The sequence below is a fragment of the Gopherus flavomarginatus genome, chromosome 5 (genome assembly GCF_025201925.1).
Source record: "Gopherus flavomarginatus isolate rGopFla2 chromosome 5, rGopFla2.mat.asm, whole genome shotgun sequence".
NCBI classification, from domain to species: domain Eukaryota; kingdom Metazoa; phylum Chordata; order Testudines; family Testudinidae; genus Gopherus; species Gopherus flavomarginatus.
Genome location: NC_066621.1, coordinates 114,639,595 through 114,656,915, shown reverse-complemented (window position 1 = coordinate 114,656,915; position 17,321 = coordinate 114,639,595). Strand labels below are relative to the sequence as shown.

The 17,321-nt window shown below is 40.0% G+C and overlaps 1 protein-coding gene across 7 annotated transcripts in view; it reads left to right on the top strand.

Annotated features, from left to right (window-relative positions):
- Positions 1 to 17,321, top strand: part of SLC25A21 (solute carrier family 25 member 21) — a 358,043-nt gene that overhangs the window by 128,926 nt on the left and 211,796 nt on the right. The window lies entirely within an intron of this gene.

Sequence of the window (17,321 nt, the reverse complement as noted above, 5' to 3'; positions counted from 1 at the left end):
GGACGGGTAATAAGGAAGGAACAACAGCTAATGGAGAAGAGAGTGGGGATGGTTAGAGAGGGAAATGATACAGAGAAGAAAGATGGATATGGTAGAGTGGAAAGTATGGTAGAGTATGATATCATACATCAATGTATTTTTTTAAAATTGATTGTATTTCCTTCTGTTTGTGTGGTCGTGTGTATACATGGTGTTCTGCTTTCTATTGTTACATGAAGAACTAGCTCATATGTAATCCATATCTGGTCCTTGAGAGATTCATGAGTGATACTCCTCTGAAACATAATAGGTCAAATTCATCCATGGACTTCAGTGAATCAGCTTTGCACTTTCTGTAAATTGTGTGTCATATTCTATTATGGGACATATTACATTGTTATTAACACTTGTGCTATAGCTGGTATTTATGCATATATGTGTGCACTATGCACAAATTACTGCAAACAGTCAAAATCCCTAAGGAGAAAGTTAGGATATATTATCATTTCACATCTACAGGTTGTATCCTAGTAGTATGCAACTGATTATCTTGAAACTGTAATATCTTTATTTTCCCACTTCCAGTGTGTCTTCAATTTGGGTTTTTTTTCCCTTTCTGTTTTAGATCAATTTCAAAATTAGGAATACTTTCCTCTGTAAAGCACTGATCCAAAGACTGTTATTGCCATCATGGGACTTTGGATCAAGCCCCAAATGAAACTGTATTAGTAGACTTGATAGCGCAGGTTAGGTTTTCACTATATTGTTTCAAATGATGCTGTAAAAAGTTCTATGATGTGTATATGGCATTGGGACAAGCTGATACTTTGTTTAAAATATGGGTATGGTAATTGTTCTTATTCCCAAACTAATTTCATCTTTAAAAAATTTAGTTGCCTATCTTCCACAAAGAGAGTCTATAACGTGCCACTGGCGTCTTTGGAGAGGGACTGCCTGCGAAGTTCAAACTCAGATCCCCAAATTTGAGGTTGTTCACTCCTGGGGCTCTTTCTTGTACCTATTTCTAACAATAATATAATTTTAATTTATTTATATTGTACCACCTTTCAAGGGCACTGTTGAAATTATGCTAAGATTCTTAATGTCGTTCACGAATGGTTATGTTCATGAAACTCCCTCAACTGGGGACATAAACGAGTCCCTAATAATGACCCCCTACCAACAAGATTTCTTTTTCTTGTCAGGGTTGAAGAAGAGCTGATTCTGATAGATTTATTTGACAATATCATCACTTTGTATGTGTCTTCTTTGGTAGAAATTATTTGCTTTCCCTTCACATGCTCTTCAGAATGTTCTTGCATTTTTTTTAATCAAACAAATAGATTGATTTTCTATCTAGTCTCAAGAATGTCCGGCACGCCTTTTGTTGTGGTATGTAATATGAGGCCAGTCTCCTCCTTATTAATTAATTTATGTGATAGTGGTGCACACACTTTCCTTAAGACTCCCCAGAACAATAAGATAGAGTGACCTTCTTGTCCTCTTTCTGTAGCATCGCAAAGGCATCCATCCGTCTATGATGTTTATAGGTTGTGAATCACCATAATATCTAGGTGCGTGCAATTATTGAATGCCAAAGATTTATATAAGGATATAGAAGGTACTATATGAGCCAGCCTGCTGCTGAAGTATTACTCATCTGTGGAGGAATGATGTGACCCATGTTTGCATGCAGTGAGGAGACAGTCTTCTACTTTATTTTATCTACTTAAGATTTCACAAATTATTAAATGAAAGAAGTTTTTAAAATGCAGTGAACAAATCAATTACACATCTATAATGACACAATAACATGTTACTGTGCCAGAGGCAATGAACCCAGGTAGAAAGAGAGAGCAACGAATAAGTCTCTCTCAGGTCTTGCCATTAGGGTGACCAGATGTTCCAATTTTATAGGGATAGTCCCGATTTTTGAGTCTTTGAGTCTTTTTCTTATATAGGCTCCTATTACCTCCCACCCCTGTCCCAATTTTTCACATTTGCTGTCTGGTCACCTTACTTGTCATGCAGCTCCTTTAACACATTCAGTTTTCTAAACTGCACTCTGAGTGCCTTCCTGCCTATCATAGGTCGATGGGTGAGAAAACTGGCTTTCTCCTGCTGAGTAAGGAAAGGAAAAGACAACCAGTGAGTGGTAATACATATGTATACATTTGGAGGTTATGCCACTCAGTGGGGAGCCTGTCCCTGAGCTAGTCTTAGACATGCTCGAATTGTTCCAGTCCTGTCTCTTCTCCTCTCTTGGTTCTCCTTTGCTGCTCTACTGGTGGTCTGCTGTACAGGGTGCAGATGTTTCTCCCATGTTATTTCGTGGTTATTTTTCAAGTGGCTTCTTTGTAGAAGGATGGAGACCCTCACATTGGAACATCTGCTCTAACAACTTTTCTAAGCAAACAGCAGATGGCATTGCTGCTGTCCTTTTGATCTAGAAAGAAAAATCCCATACCAGTGGTGTTGGTTTAAGTTTCAGGCTGCTTGGCAATGGTGTACATGAGCATGTCCCTCCCTCTCTTCCTTCAAGAGTAGCAGATGTTTTCTTTGTGACTTCCTTGTTTAGCCTGTTTCCCTCTGTGACCCTCACTCCTACTGGGTGCCTTGAACTTTGTTTTCTTCTAAGTCTCTCCCTCCTGGGACTTTGTAACAAATGCCATATCGTTATCATTAGATTCAATAATTTTCTCTTTGGTGTCAATGTGTATTAGTAATGAAACAGGACAGGTTGTACCTGACTTGGGCTTCTACCATTGTTATGGTTCACCCTCTGTACATAGTGAACTTAAATACACAGTCGTCCTTCCTATTTACTTTCCCTTCTTAAAAAAGAGAAAATAAACTTTCTTTTTGTTAGCACGACTAAGTTACTTCCAAGTAAAGTTATGTATAGTTAATTAAACTTTTACCTTCAGATCTCAGTACTAAGATGTATGTGAAATGTATAAGATTCCTTAAATATGTAGCCTCTGTTGTTGTTTTTGTCATATTTTCTATAACGCTAATTTAATTTTTATCCACTATGCAGCACAGGATTTTTACTGACTCTGACATGAAATATTCATAATGCTCTCTTAAATACCTCTTAGTAGAAACTCGTTGTACATAGGGCCTATTTATGGGGTCCTGTTATTGTTTTATTGTGAGAAATTGAATCTCTATACAAAAGTACTCTATGTAATTTCCTGTAAGGAGAAGATAGAATTCTAGTGCAAGGAAACTGCATTAGGATTTCTATGCGAGATGGATAAGACAGAAACAGGAACAGTCTTGCAGGCAATATGTTGTCAACACAATGTAAGAGTTAGTTATCTCATGCCTATTAGCAACCCTGAGAGCTTAAGGTAGAGCTTGTGAGCATTCAGCCCCATTAGGTTTCCAAGGCTGTAGCTGAAAATAGAGTACAGCCCATTTTATCATGTTTCTAATTGGCACCATGTTGTACTTAGTCATTTCGTAGCCAGCATAGGAACAGGAAGAACCACAAACTGAAAATTCGGATGCAATTTTAAAGGGACCTATTTTCTTCTGCCTTCTTTTCACCTAATGTAAGTGTGCCTCTCCCTGGAGCATCCACCTCGTCCTGCTGTTGATGCGACATAAGTTTGATTTCTTTATCTTTGTACGTTCCTGGATTCTTTTTAAATAAGGTGTAAAAATTCTCTTTTGTGAGTAAAGATTTTGTCCACAATTTATATCTTCAGATACTTTTTCTGTCATAAGTAGGCTAGCTTGTTACTGTTTATAATGTTCTATAACTTTAATAGTAATTTAAGAATTATTGTATTTAATTTTTATTCTTTGAAGCACTGGATTAAACCAACTTTTACATGAAAATATTTATAACGCTGCATTCATTTGTGTCACTGGCAAAATGGATAACACATTGGCCTTGAACTTCTGTGTTTTTTCTGTGGGTTGACATTAACTTGACATCATAATTGAAACCAAGTTTAGTATTTTTGATAGAGATTAATAAATAGAAAGCTTGTTTGTTTTCTTCCCACACTTGCAAATGATTCTGGTGCTTTTTCATTCTCCATGAGTTGGCAGCTTTTAGGTTGGTTGGTTGAAGGTCTTTCATATTGTAGTAAATATAGATATACATGCAGTAGAGACTGATCATTCATATTGTATCTAATTGATTACTAAACAGAGGTGAAAAACAAACACTGATATCAAACAAACCGTTTTATCTTTGTCCTAAAATTGTTGGAAAATCAACACAGGGTGTCTAAAAGGGAATTTCTGATTTGCCTACAAAATAAGGGCTTTTGAGGAATTCTCCAAATGAGGATGCTGAATTAGCTAAATACGAGTGAGTTTGCTGCTATCTGAACCAGCTCCATATAAGTAAAATTAATAGATTTAAGGATCATTTTAAAATTTATTTATAACCTGTTCTCAGATTTCCTTCATAGTTCTTGCATCTGAGATCCTTCCCATTTTATAAGAAAATAATGGCTTCCAAGTTTCTCAAGAGTAGATCATTGTGGTATATCAGGAACAAAATTATCCTTTCTAAAGGACTAATTTTTTCAGCATGTTCTGAAATTTCTTTGTTTTTTCATTCTGAGGAAGGATGATGTGGTTACTGTGCCTACAGAAAGGCATGACCTTCAAAATGTGCTGAGAGAGGCGGTATTGCCAATGCCACCTCTAGGGGGCTGGCAGCAGAGCAGTCCTGTGGCTGTGTAGTACAGGTCAGGTTCCTTTGTAATTGTGATAGGTGGTTGTTTGTTGTTGTTGTTGTTGTTACTTGTTTCATGTTAGTGTCCAGAGGCTCCAGTCAGGATCATAGACCCCCCCCCTTTGTACAAACACACAGGAAGGCATTGTTCCTGTCCCAAATTGTTTACTCTTTAGTTTAAATAGATTGGACCTCTTGCTGCAAAACGTTGTCCAACATAAGGACTAGAGCTGGAGAAGTGTGTGTGCCTAGAGGCATGAAGTGGATCAGCATTACCTTATGTGGTAAACTGCAGGCAATTCAGAGGTAGATGTTGCTTCTGAGGGTACGTCCAGACAACCCGCCGTATTGGCGGGTAGCAATCGATTTATTGGGGATCGATATATCACCTCTCATCTAGACGCGATATATCAATCCCTGAACGCGCTCCCCGTCGACTCCGGATCTCCACCGGAGCGAGCAGCGGTAGTGGAGTCGACGGGGGAGCCACGGACGTCAATCCCACACCATGAGGACGGGAGGTAAGTCAGAATAAGATACTTCGACTTCAGCTACGATATTCCCCTAGCTGAAGTTGCGTATCTTACATCGACCCCCCCCCAATGTAGACCAGTCCACTCCCACCCTGCCTGTGATCCCTTGAAGTTCATGGCACCTTCCACCCAAAGTACATGCAGACGAGATTCTGCAGATTTCCTGCTGCTACTTTACCTCATCTTTAGTCTCCACTCCAACATGTACCAAGTCATTTTGTCTCGTGTTTGCATAGGTTTCCTGCACAGGGACATTGACAGGATTGTTCAGCCTAGAATAGTTTGTGTAATTTGTCTGGGTCACTTACCAGTGATGCTTATTTTTATCAGAATTTTCCTTAAATTTAGTGCATATTGAAGATATTACTGCTCTGTTTTGGGTCAACCCACTACTTTCCCAAGACATTGTATATCTACAGGGTTTTTCCACTTGCCTTTTATACAAATTCTTTTAAAGCAGAAAATTAGGCTTTTCTTTGAAAAATCTTGTAAAATCATCTTTTCAAAGTTTAATGGGTAGTTTCGCATTGCCAGGTTTTCAGGGCAGTTGACAAAATGTGTACTTTTTGTACACTGGAATAAAGGAACTTTATGGGGCATAAATCTACCAGTAAATTCTTCCAGTTCTTTGTTGTTGTTCTGTGCTTTTAATTTCTTCAGCTCATTCAACCCTCTTCCAGAAGAAAAGATGGAGGAAGAAAATTTCACGTTTTATTTATTTAGAACTAGATTTTATCTTTACAATGTGCGCTGCATAAAGGGCAGCAGAAAGTTGCACTGCGTCAGGAATAGACAATGCAATGAACTATGATTCTGAGTCAGTTTGTTTTCACATCTTTGCCCTTGTTCAAGGAAGAAATGAACTGCTACTGGTCTATATTGGTAGCAGTTTGCTTCCTTCTCTCCACCAGTCCTCCTATGTTGGCCAGCGTATAATGGGGTGGAACCCATTCCCTGCCTACTTGGGAGGGAGGGTAAGTGCTGGCTCTGTAGTGGCTACTCTTCACAAGGTGTGACCCAAAATATGGGTAGCCCACGTAGGAGAGTAGGATGACACTTGACATCTCCTTACTCCTGTGTGTGTGTGTGTGTGTGTGTGTGTGTGTGTGTGTGTGTGTGTGTGTGTGTGTGTGTGTGTGTGTGAAGGGCAAATTATGATCTTGCCCCAAGTGTGCTGATCTTATACTCTTGGTGATATATGCACTTAAAAATAGAAATATTCAGTACAAACCCCTTAACCATTAGCATTAATTGAGTTGTCAATATTTCAACATTAGTGTAAGCCTGCCAAACAATTATAATGGTCTAGATTCTGCATCCTCACACTAAATAATACTTTATTCTGTGAATAATTTAGAGGCAATCACAGTAAACCTCAAATAATATTTAAGTGTGGAGGCGGCGAGTGGGAAAAACTTGCAAAATTCTGGTCAGCAAAGCACATCAGAAACAAGTGCATATATTCATAAAAACCGTCAATTCTTACATTTTGTTAAGAATTCAACCTTTAGAACCTCATATTTACTCACAATTAACAAATTAGTGTATATACATTGATAGCAAATAGCAAGCATGTAATAGCTTGTTTACACTAGGAGGGAGCTGTGTAGTGTGTTGTGATATATAGGACAGGTTTAGTCAGATCCCTTTAAATATTCAAAACAAAAAGTAGATTAAGATGGAATTAGGGTGAAGTGTACAGATCTATATCTTGAGTTAAAAACATTACAGGGGTGTGGTAATTATCCTGAAAACAAACATTACAAACCCAGAATATTCAGAGTTAAGGTTCTAAAATGTGATAAAATGAGCAACTGCACAGTTATGTCGCCCAAGCAGCTTTAACTCTGGCTGGCCTGTAACATTTGAAAGATGTGTGAGACCATAGCATGTTTATATTAAGAGGGGAAGGAGGAAGCATGTATGAATGGCGTTGAGAGAGATCAGGAAGTGGGATGAGGATCATGTCACTGGGACAGGTGGAGGCTTGGAGGAGGAAAGGAGACAAGAAACATCAGCATCTTTGATGGGGAGAAGTAGGATGTAGTGGGGGTGTCACATTGGATCTTGTCAATCTTTTTCACACAGTCAGGCTGGGGAGGGGATATAAGGAGTGAGTCAAAGGGAGTGAGTAGGTAGCCAGAAGAGAGGGCAAAAGAATCAAAAAGAATGAAAAGTACAGGAATGCTGCTTGACCAGGAAGAAGGAATTAGTATTGTGAGGCTTAATTAATTGATGTTTTTAAAGCACTTATATGAAGCCTTGCATCTGAAATTCTTAAAGTATTATTATACTTCAATATTTATTTCTTCTGTTTGGTGTAAGCCCTTGATTTCAATTCTGTGTTAACTTTTATGATGGATGGGAAGGGACAGAACACCTGCTATTGCCACAGATTACTGATTCCTGTATTACTGTATGCATTTTACATTTTCTAACAGTGAAAATGTGTACAATGAAATACCATCCTTTACTTTAAAGTTTCTTATTGAGCTCTGTCTCTGAGAGTGAATTCACTCTATTGGTAGATGTAATGGCATCAGGTCTCTCTGTTGGTGCTATATGGAAAAGACAACATCACTGAAAGCTTTAAATTCTCATATTGTTGGGGCTTCTTAGTTTTGTCAGGTGCTCTGACTTGGACCCAACACTGAGTTGTAGCTTGGGAGACAAAACAGTTGGAGAACTTGGAGAAAGGCTCTAAGGGTCAGTGAAATTTACTATGGGCAGCTGTGGCTTCAAAGCAACTCTCTGTGCAGAAGCCTATTAAGAAGTAGTAGGTTACTTTCCTGCAGTTTCCCCAGCATGATGGATGACATTCTGAAAAGTGAAAGGACTTCCTGTGCCAGGGAGGTTTTCCTTATGGTATGCTGTGAGTTCTTCTCTACCCAGTTTGGTTTCAAAATATTGATAAGCCTTTGCTTGATTAATATTCTGAATTAAAAACAAAAGAAGTGGCTTCAGGTTTTATTATACCAAAATAGACAATGTGTGATTTTCATTGTGGTTTATGATAGGAACATTAAATTAATAATTTATTGCTTGTCCTAACAGTATTCTAAATAAGCCACTTACAATTGAAAAGCAGCAATTACTTTTAACTAGAAATTGGTCTAAGGTCAGATCTCTATTTGAACTTTTCTAAAGTTTTCATGTGTTTGAATTCAGAATTTTAATTTGGCTCATTAAAATAGTAAAGGACACCGTAGCAAAGTGTGCGTCCAGATCTGAGTTTCACCAATATTCAGCCAGTGTCTGAATCTGGGGCCATGTCTACCTTAAACCTATTGTAGAAGATGTTACTCCTTGCTTTTTAATATTAGATAATGTTCTAAAGTATGCACTTACTTTTTAAAAAGTATTAAAATTCCAGCTAAGTTTGGAGGTCCTGTTATCTCTCATGAATGTTAATTCTGTGTCTAATTAAGGAATTGTGTTAGTTTGTCTCATTTAAGAAGAAGCATTTTTATTTTTATTTTTATTTTCAAAATTTTGTATTCTTCACAAAGTTCTGATGGAAAAGTTAAATGAGAATATTTTGTCTATTGATCTTCCTGAACAATGTTTTTCCAGTTATTGTTTCTGCTTTGGATTTTTTTTTTGTTGCCAGTTTTTTTGGCCTGCTGGTGAGTTGGTTTTAAAATTAAAACATTTTGTTTTCAGAATTTTCTGTCTTCAAAATAAAAACCATCTTGAAACCAAAAAGTGTTTAAAATATTCAGTAGAAAATTTAAAAAAATAAAAAATCAAATTTTTATGAAATGAACAAACAACACTAAAATGCTTTTGAATTTGCCAAAATTTCTATATATAAAAAACATTTCTGCGGTTTTTTGTTTGTTTGTATGGCTGGTTTTTTGTTTGTTGTTTTTTTTTATCAGCCATAACATTATATATATTTCAGAAATAGTTCTCAAAATAGGATGCATTCTTAAGGACATCTGTAATAATAAGTGGTAATGGTCTCCCATTCAACTGGCAACATTTGCCAACAGTTACCCAGAGATACCTTCATTTTTAATCTATAACTAAAATAGGAAATAACTATATGATAAATGTTGACATTTTAGTACAGACGACTGCAATGCATATTCTGGATTTTTATACATGTCACAGGAAACTATTGGAAAGATATCACTAAAACAAAACTAATTCTAAAATATACCTTTCCATGGGATTCTTGTCAGTAACTCCTCAAATACATGAAGCTAATACAAAATTTTCTTTTAGGAATCTCACTGATTAATAATACTCCAAGTAAAAATTGTGGCCAGGTCTACACTAGAAACTTTTGCTGGTATAGTACGGTCAAGTAAATGATGCTTTTGCTGGTATAGCTTATTCCACTGATCGAACAAGTATAAATTATACTGGCAAAAGCACTGTTTTTACTAGTATAAGCTGTCTACACTGGGGGGTGGGGGAGATGTTTGCCGGTATAGCTATAGGAGTTTAGCTCTACTGGCTAAACTTTTAAGTGTAGACCAAGCCTGTGTTAAACTGGAGTTAAAGTTGAGTATATTTTAGTAACTTCAGGGTAGAAAAAAGAGTTATTGCAGTTATCCCCAAAATAAGTGGTATAGCCCCTGGAAATGCAACATTATGGTTAAACTTAAAAGAAATTCAAACATATTAATGTCAGATTTATGATTAGCCCATAATAGAGTTTGTAGTTCTTAATTAAATTAAACTGATTATAAAGGATACGTTACATTTTTTCCGTTTTTCCTCTCTGTGTTAAGAACATAAGAATAGCCATACCGGGTCAGACCAATGGTCCATCTAGCCCAGTAGCCTGTCTTCGGACAATAGCTAATGCCAGATGCTTCAGAGGAAATGAAGTAGCCAGGATAGACAGGTGTCCCTAGCCAAGTGGTGAGCAAACTTTTTGGCCTGAGGACCACATCTGGGTGGGGAAATTGCATGCAGGGCCATAAATGTAGGGCTGGGGCAGCGGGTTCGAGTGCGGGCGGAAGTGTGTGGTGTGGGAGGGGATGCGGTGTGCAAGAAGGGGCTCTGGGCAAGGGGTTGGGTGCAAGAAGGGTGCAGGGTGTACGAGGGGTTGCAGGGTGCAGGAGGGGGTGCAGAATGCGGCAGGGGGCTCAGGGCAGGTAGTTGAGGTGCAGGAGAGGTGCGGGGTGTACAAGGGGGCTCAGGGCAGGGAGTTGGGGTACGGGAAGGGTGTGGTGGGGGTTGGGATGCAGGGTGCAGGAGGAGTTTAGGGTGTGGGCTCCAGCCTGGTGCTGCTTACCTGGAGTGGCTCTGGGGTGGCAGTGATGCACAGCGGGGCTAAGATAGGCTCCCTGCCTGTCCTGGCACCGCGCTGCTTCTGGAAGCAGTCAGCACCATGTCACTGCGGCTCCATGGGGAGGGCGGATAGAGGGCTCCAAGCGCTGCCCTCCCCTATGGGTACCTCCCCCAAAGCTCCCATTGGCTGCGGGTTCCCGGCCAGTGGGAGCCATGGGGGGTGGTGCCTGGAGGCAAAGGCAGTGCACGGAGCCCTTTGCCCTCCTCCCCCCAGGGGCCATAGAGAGTTGCTGCAGGCCAGTTCTAGCAGCAGTGTTGGGCCCGCGGCGCCACAGGGATGGCAATCCCGTGGGCCGGATCCAAAGCCCTGATAAGCTGGATCCGGCCTGCAGACCCTAGTTTACCCACCTCTGCCTTAGTCTCTGTTTGCCAGAAGCTGGGAATGGGCAACAGGGGATAGATCAGTTGGTGATCACTGTTCTGTTCATTCCCTTGGAAGACCTCATATTGGCCACTGTCAGAAGACAAGGTACTGGGTTAGATGGACCTTTGGTCTGACACAGTCTGCCCATTTTTATGTTCTTATGTAATAGAACGGGGCAATTATCAAGTGATCCATCCCGTCATCCAGTCCCAGCTTCTGGCAATTAGAGACTTAGGACACCCAGGGCATGGGGTTGCATCCCTGACCATTTTAGCTAATAGCCATTGATGGACCTATCCTCCACAAACTTATTTAGTTCTGTTTTGAATCCAGTTATACTTTTGGCCTTCACAACATCCCCTGACAATGAGTTCCAAAGGTTGTCTGTGAGTTGTGTCAAGAATTACTTTCTTGTGTTTGTTTTAAACCTGCTGCCTATTTATTTAATTGGGTAACTCCTAGTTCTTGTGTTACGTGAAGAGGTAAATAACATTTCCCTATTCACTTTCTCCACAACATTTATAATTTTATAGACCTCTATCATATCCCCCCTTAGTTGTCTCTTTTCCAAACTGAACAGCCCCAGTCTTTTTAATCTCTCCTCATGTGAAAAGGTTCCATATCCTATATTCCATATCTCTCCATTCTGAAAACTGACCATAATCCTACCCTTTGCTTCCTATCTTTTAACTAGTTACTTATCCCTGAGAGGACCTTCCCTCTTATCTCATGACATCTTACTGTGCTTAAGAGCCTTTGGTGAGGGACTTTGTCAAAGGCTTTCTGAAAGTCCAAGTACACTATATCCACTGGATCACCCTTGTCCACATATTTATTGACCCTCTCAAACAATTCTTACAGGTTCGTGAGGCACAATTTCCCTTTACAACAGGGCCAGCTGTACTGTTTTTGCCTCCCCAAGCAGCGCGCTGAGTTGCCGCCGCTGACAGCGGGGGCAGTCCGTGTGCCATTAGGGCAGCATATGCATTTTGCAGCGGCAGCAATTCGGCGGCAGCTTCTGTCTTCAGCCGGAAGACAGAAGCTGCGCCACTGCGGGCTGCTGAACATAGAAGCTGCTGCCGAATTGCCACTACCGCGGAAACACGCGTGCCGCCCCAACGGCACACAGACTGCCCCCGCCGTCCGGCAGCAATTCGGCGTGCTGCTTGGGGGCAAAAACACACGGACTGCTGCCCCTTGCAGATTGCCACCCCAAGCACCTGCTTTGGATGCTGGTCCCCAGAGCCGGCCCTGGTTTACAAAAGCTGTGTTGACCCTTCCTCCAAGAAATCATATTTATCTATGTGATTGATAATTTTGTTCTTTACTATAGTTTCAACCAATTTGTCTGGTACTGAAGTTAGGCTTGCCAGCCTGTAATTACAGGATCACCTCCGGACCTTTTTTAAAAAAATTGGTGTCACATCAGCTATCCTCCAGTCATCTAGTACAGACTCTGATTTAAGCAACAGGTTATATGCCACTGTTAGTAATTCTGCAGTTTCATATTTGAGTTCCTTCAGAACACTTGAATGAATACCATGTGGTCCTGGTTACTTACTACTTTTTAATTTATCAAGTTGTTCCAAAACCTCCTCTGTTGACACCTCAGTCTGGGACAGTTCTTTGTATTTGTCACCTAAAAAGAATGACTCAGCTCTGGGAATCTCCTTCACATCCTCTGCAGTGAAGACCAATACAACATATTCATTTAGCTTCTCTGCAGTGGCTTTGTCTTCCTATAGTACTCCTTTAGCACCTCGATCATCCAGTGGCCACACTGATTGTTTGGCAGGCTTCTTGCTTCTGCTGCACTTACAATTTTTTAGATTTTTTTGCTATTAGTTTTTGTGTCTTTTGCTAGCTGGTTTTCAAATTCTTTTTTGGCTTGCCTAATTATACTTTTAAAGTTAACTTGCCAGAGTTTATGCTCCTTTCTAGTTTCCTCACTAGGATTTGACTTCCAATTTTTAAAGGATGCTATTGTGCCTCTAACCATTTCTATTGTTTAGCCAGAGTGGCACTTGTTTGTTCTTCTTACTATGTTTTTTAATTTGGAGTATACATTTAATTTGAGCCTCTGTTATGATGTTTTTAAAAAGTTTCCATGCAGCTTGCAGGCATGTCACTCTTGTGACAGCACCTTTTAATATCCATTTAACTTACTTCCTCATTTCTGTGTAGTTAAATGCTACTGTGGTGGGCTTCTTTGGTGTTTTCCCTCTCACAAGGATGTTAAATTTAATTGCATTATGGTTGCTATTACTGAGTGATTCAGCTATATTTATTCACCTCTTGGACCAGATCCTGTGCTCCACTTAGGACTAAATGAAGACTTCTTCCCTGGTGAGTTCCAGGATGAGCTGCTCCAAGAAGCAGTCGTTAATGGTGTCAGAAAAATTTATCTCAGCATCCCATGATGAGGTGACATGTATCCAGTCAGAATTTAGACTTCTGGCATTTGTGTACAAGCACTTATAAAATTTGTCATTTTTTACTTGTCTGCCATTATGTGATGTAGTTGAATGGGTCTCTTTCATTTGACTTTCTCTTTAAGTTCTTATATGTACTCTATCTAAACTTCTATCCTTCTATCCTTGCTACGGGACACATACACCACCCTCCATAAGTGCTAAAGAAACACTAGTAGCAGCCTTCTACCTATGTTTTCTGAATGGATTTGCAATACATAGGGAAAGGTTCCTTGTCCCTCTCTTCCCCTACCCACCAGCCCTCTGCAATTACTGAAATTTAGCCATTAGAAAGAAAACAAAGTGTTAGTGACTGGAGATAGATGACTCACCATGCTTAAACACCCCAAGCCCTAATTGCACAGAATTTACATAGAAGAGGAAGCATGCAACACTTCTGCTGCATTCCCTTACACCTCCTAAATGCTCCCTATCACATATCCACATTAGTATTTTCCCTCCAACCACATATGGTGAGGGCAGCATCCAGTCTCCAGTGAAAAATATTAAAAATGCTGCAACACATATGCTTCCAGGAACTGTGTCAAAATAAGCTGATTTAATACCAACATTCCTATCATGTTAGGAAAGCAACTTCTAGTACAGTATCCGCTTGCAGATTTTTATCTAGCAGTATAACTACTGACTCTATTTTGAGATGTTTTCTTTCCTAACTGTGTCAACTCTTTCAGACAGATTACACCATAAGGGGAATTTTCAACATGAAAACCAAGATTCAACAGCATTCCCACCTTTTATGTTGCGGGAGAGGTGGACTTAATACATTAATATATTTTTTTTTACTGTTATCACTGTGTTCGATGCCCCTTAGACCTGTGGACACTGTAACATAAATTAATTTAATATTAAATACTACAACACATAGGCTAACAAGTGTCACATAACTCCTGGAATGCGAGCACACAAAGCCATTACAACTACCTATGCAAAATTGCAATGGAAACAAAAACACAAAAACCCTTTGCCCTGATGAGGCAGAAGGTGAATCTTAGCAATAGAGATTTCCAGGACTGTGGGCCTTCAACAGAAAAGGATGTGACCCTCATCCTCTTCAGTTGTCTCTCAGGAGAGTTAGTAGATCTGTGGCTGTGATGAGTTAGGCAGTCCCTCAGGTGGGCTGATCTTAAATAATGTAAGACTTCAATATCTCAGAGCTTGCCCTTCTACTAAAAGGCAGCTAATGCAGTTCATAGAGTGCAGGCATCAGTGAGTTTCATGGACAAAGGTCTTCATCCACTTGTATTTCCATATTTTGCAAAAAATCCCATCTACAGGTGGTTTTCAAAGGCAGTCTCACACAGAGTACATTACAATAATTCAGTCTTGAGGTCATCTGGTTGAACGAGCTATTGAAGTGGAAAATTTTCATAGGGACAGGAAAATCAGTTCACTTAAAATCATACCCATCATTTCAATTGCACCTTTATTGTGAGATTAGAAAAAGTTCAGTATAAGGACCCTTTCTTTCCTTCTTTCTCCTGACCCAAGAAGAGAAGGGATCCTGTACTTCCTTCAGTTCCACTGTTTGTTAACTTATCTTGTTGGAATCCAAAATCTCAGAAGTCTTTCCACCCATCTTGGTTGCTGCAGTGTTAAGTTTGTGCATGAACACAAACTAGTGTATATACAGCAGCATTTTGTTCACACAGAAAGAGGCCATCCTCATCTTCCACTCAACCCAAGCCCATTCATTGCAAGATGGGGGTCCCAATTATTGTATGTTTAATTTTGCAAACATTGTAGTAGAATGTTAGAAGCCAACATTGCATGTGAGTGATCTGATACTGAGATTTGCAAGTGTAAGTCATAGCCGAGCCATAGTATTGGTGCACAGATTATGTGCAAATGTAACCTATTATTTTCACTTTAATTTGATGATGTGAGAGGCATGAGGGATGGATGAAAGAAATTACTTGTTTGATACTGTATTTAATGCCTATTTGGCATTTCTTTAGTGTCCTAAAATAGAACAGATGAGGAAGCAGTTGGAGTGGGCTGGCTGAAGAAAGGAAGGGGAGAGAGAAAGATGAACAAACACTTTGTGCAAGACCTTCAATTCACTTGCATTTACCTTTGGGTATGAGAATCGAGGGTGTCATAAACAGATGGTTAGGGGTTAACGTCTCTTTTACCTGTAAAGGGTTAAGAAGCTCAGTAAACCTGGCTGACACCTGACCAGAGGACCAACAGGGGGGCAAGATACTTTCAAATCTTGGTGGAGGGAAGTGTTTGTTTGTGCTTTTTGTTTTGTTCGTTGTTCGCTCTCGGGACTGAGAGGGACGGGACATCATTCCAGGCTGTCCTAATCTTTCTGAATCAGTCTTTCATGTTTCAAAATTGTAAGTAATAGCCAGGCAAGGCGAATTAGTCTTATGTTTGTTTTCTCAACTTGTAAAGGTTTCTTTTGCTGGAAGGATTTTTTACCTCTGTTTGCTGTAACTTTGAATCTAAGGCTGGGAGGGGGTCCCTCTAGTCTGTATGAATCTGAATACCTTGTAAAGCATTTTCCATCCTGATTTTACAGAGATAACTTTTACCTTTTCTTTCTATAATTAAAAGCTTTCTTTTTAAGAACCTGATTGATTTTTCCTTGTTTTAAGATCCAAGGGATTGGGTCTGAACTCACCAGGGATTGGTGGGGGAAAAAAGGGGGGAAGGTTAATTCCTCCTTGTTTTAAGATCCAAGGAGTTTGGATCTGTGTGAAGCCTCTCAAAGCAACCCAGGGAGGAGGAAGTCTGGGGGGAAAAGGAGGGGGATGGTTAATTTCTCCTTGTTTTAAGACCCAAGGGGTTTGGGTCTGGGTTCCCCAGGGAAGGTTTTGGGGGAACAGAAAGTGTGCCAGACACTAAATTCTGGCTGGTGGCAGCATACCAGACCTAAGCTAGTAATTAAGCTTAGAAGTGTTCATGCAGGTCCCCACTTCTTTGAACTTTAGAGTATAAGTGGGGAAAAAACCTTGACAGAGGGTTTTAAGAAATTCAGTCTGCGCTTGTGAAAATTCACAAAGAGGTTGAGGCTGTTCCCATTACTGGAAAACCTGTAACTCCAGTGCCCCAGTCAACCCCTTTATTCACCCAAGAATCCTCACAATCTCCTTTCTAATTTTAGATGTTTTAAGAGAATTTGTTCTGGTGGTGGAATCAAAGGGAGCACTCATGCTCTACCTGCTTTCTTGTGGTTGGATAGCTCCCTCAGCAAGGTTTTCAGGGGGCACCAGCTGGTCATTTCCCCTCCCTTCAGGATCTTTGAATCAGTTGAGTTGGGGTTGACTAGTATTGGTCACTCTGCCTTACAAATCCATCATATTCTGCTGATGAAACTGAAAAACTGAATGTGTGTGGCCTCTAAACCCGCTCAACAGTACAGTGGGAGCAGGAGATCACTCCTATTCCTCCTGCTTCCAATCAGCTCCTTAAGGAGCTCAAGGGCTGTGAAGACCTATAAATTATAATCCTTATAAATGCATCTGGGAAATGCCTGGGGGTTGCCTTGCATTCACACACTAGGAATTCTGGGAGTGAACCTTGTAACACACAATTGCTAAGAAATCAAGAGATGACCGTGAGCTGGAATCTCTAAGTGAACAAAGAAGAGTTGGTTTCCTTTCAGTCCTTGTGACTCAAGCTGCAGGAATTCAGTTTGGGAAGTGAGCCTGGCAGGATTCTCACAGCTGTAGAGAGAAACCTAACACATAGTCCAAGTGAAACAATTTCAAAATCCAGCAAAGAATTCCTAAACTGGATAAGTCATAAAGTTTGCTTTCAGAGACATTGTTTTCTGTTTTTAACATACTTGCGTTTTATCTATTTGTTGTCCATTTCCTTGTTACTGAGTAAGTGACCTTTCTTCACTTTAGGCCAAATCCTAAAGCCTTTACTAAGTTGTTCCTCAGGAAAACTCTTATTGAGGTCAATGGGATTTGGAAATTTGCTTGAGTAAAAAC